The sequence below is a fragment of the Gekko japonicus genome, unplaced genomic scaffold (assembly GCF_001447785.1).
Source record: "Gekko japonicus isolate JY-2015 unplaced genomic scaffold, Gekko_japonicus_V1.1 scaffold850, whole genome shotgun sequence".
Classification (NCBI taxonomy): Eukaryota; Metazoa; Chordata; class Lepidosauria; order Squamata; family Gekkonidae; genus Gekko; species Gekko japonicus.
Window position 1 is genome coordinate 277,782 of NW_015165856.1, and position 2,946 is coordinate 280,727.

Sequence of the window (2,946 nt, forward strand, 5' to 3'; positions counted from 1 at the left end):
TCACACGCTTGTAGCGAGGCCAGAACCGCTGCAAAGCAAATGCCCGATACGGGGGCGGGGGAGGGAGGTAGAAGCCGGCTGCAAAACAGTATCAAATGTGCTTTTAATATCGGCGAGGCATGTTGACAAAAGAACCTCGACGTTCCGAGTCGCCGGATTTCTTTGTTGGGGCTTAAAGTGACTGGAACGGGCTCAAGAATTCCACAGCGTTTGTCCTCCTTTTGGAGAAACGATACACAAATCATTAATCTACTTTGAAAGGGTTTACAAGCCCTGCGGCAAATTGACGCAGGCCGGGCAGTTTTCCCCAAGAAGGCCTGACTCCCCTGTGCTCAAAACTGCTTTCGAATTCGGGACTCAGCACGGTGTTCGGCTGATGCTGGAGAAACCCATGAGCCAGCTTGGGGCGGTGGTTAGACTAGGATCCGGGAGACTCGGGTTTGAATGCCTGCTCTGCCCTGGAAGCTTGCTGGGTGACCTTGGGTCAGTCACACTCTCTCTCTCAGCCAAGCCTTCCTCGCAGGGTTGTTGTGAGGAGAAACGTGGAGGTGGAGAAGGACGGAAGCTGTTTTGACAAAGTTGTTTCAAAGTGCCATCATTCCGTGTCAGATATCCAATAAGCCATGCGAGAGGACTAGAAATGTTGTTCAGTCGCACAGTCAAGTCTGACGCTTCACGACCCCATGGACCACATCACGCCAGGCCCTCCTGTCTTCCGCCGTCCTCCGGAGTTTGCTCAACTTCATGTTCGTTACATCGATAACGCTGTCTAACCATCTCATCCTTTGCCGCCCCCTTCTTCTTTTACCTTCCATCTTTCCCGGCATCAGGGTCTTCTCCAGTGAGGGCTCCCTTCTCGTTTGGTGGCCAAAGTATTTGAGCTTCAGCTTCAGTATCTGGCCTTCCAGGGAACACTCGGGGTTGATTTCCTTTAGGATTCACTGATCTGATCTCCTTGCAGTCCAAGGGACTCTCGAGAGTCTTCTCCAGCACCATAATTCAAAAGCATCTATTCTTCAGCACTTGGCCTTCCTTATAGTCCAACTCTAGCAGCCATACATTACAACTGGGAATACCATCTCTTTGACCATACAGACTTTTGCTGGCAGGGTGATGTCTCTACTTTTTATTATGCCATCTAGGTATGCCATTGCTTTCCTCCCAAGGAGCAGGCGTCTAGAAATGCAGATCTGGAAAACAATGCAGATGACAAACCTGCCTAACCAGTGTGGTGTAGTGGGGAAGGGTGTCAGGCTAGTAACTGGAAGACCCAGGTTCGAATCTCCACTCGTGCCTTGGAAGCTCGCTGGGTGGCCTGGAGCCAGTCACCCACTCCCTCAACCTGACCTACCTCCCAGGGTTGTCATGAGGATAAAACAGAGGGGAACAGAAGGATGGAATCCACTTTGGGTCTCCCACTGGGGAGAAAGGTGGGGAGCAATATAAATAAATAAACAAAGTAGGATATGCCATAACGGAGAAAATGCATTACAAAGGAAGAAGAGGAGATTGGATTTAAACACTGCTCTTCACTACCCAAAGGAGTCTCAGAGCGGCTTACAAACTCCTTTCCCTTCCCCTCCCCACCACAACAGACACCCTGTGAGGTAAAAGAAGAAGAAGAGATTGGATTTCTACCCCACCCTTCACTACCCAAAGGCGTCTCAGAGCGGCTTACAAACTCCTTTCCCTTCCCCTCCCCACAAGAGACACCCTGTGAGGTAGAAGAAGAAGAAGAAGAGACTGGATTTATAGCCTGCCCTTCACTACCCGAAGGAGTCTCAGAGCGGCTGACAAACTCCTTTCCCTCCCCCTCCCCACAACAGACACCCTGTGAGGTAGAAGAAGAAGAAGAGATTGGATTTATACCCCGCCCTTCACTACCCGAAGGAGTCTTAGAGCGGCTGACAAACTCCTTTCCCTTCCCCTCCCCACAACAGACACCCTGTGAGGTAAAAGAAGAAGAAAAGATTGGATTTCTACCCCACCCTTCACTACCCAAAGGAGTCTCAGAGCGGCTTACAAACTCCTTTCCCTTCCCCTCCCCACAACAGACACCCTGTGAGGTAGGTGGGGCTGAGAAAGCTCTGGCAGAAAATACTCTTTTTCAAGAACAGCTCTTATCAGAACTACAGCTTGCCCAAGGTCATCCAGCCAGGTGCAACTGGAGGAGTGGGGAATCAAACCCGGTTCTCCCAGATTAGAGTCTGCGCACTTAACCACTACACCAAGCTGGCCCTTCAAGTAGGGGCCTTTAAGGATGGCCCTTTAAGGAAGGGGGCGGGGCCCTCGATAGCCCCACTGCTGCTATGGGTCCCCTAGCGTGCATGCAAACCTCTGCTCAGCCAAGCCAACCGATTTACATTAGGATTGGTTTCCGGGTCGTTGCCCTGCATGGATAGCATGATGGACTGATTGGTTGATTGATCAATTGAGACCAGTTTCCTGGTGATCTCTACATGGCCCCTGTCCTGTGTTCAAACCAGAAGCACAAGGCGAAGGCGATGCCAAGAGTCGATGGCCCCGCCTCCTCCCACCCGGGGGCGGGGTCTTCTTGACTCCAGTTACTCGTAGCCTACACAGGGTCCATCCAGCATTTCGCATTGGGCCACTCGGGGCGCGGGGTTGTCCATCTCCCACCGGCAAACGTGCGCGTCGCAAATCTCAGGGATCTACCCCGCCTGACGTGCCCAAACGACCCTGGTTCGCGCCCCAGCGAGTCACCCAACGCGAGCAGACCGGAGGGGAGTTTATCTTCCCGGGATAAGAGATCCTGTGCAATCCTACAGGTCCGGGGGTTGCGACGGCGCCGAGAGAGGGAAACGGTTCGGCTCTGCCGCAGCTCTCCTGAGCGACGCATCCCGGCTCTCTGCTGCCCTCTAGCGCCTGTCCGCCGCCTCGCCCCGCCGCTCGGAAATCCTTCAATGAATCTATTTTCGGTCGCTT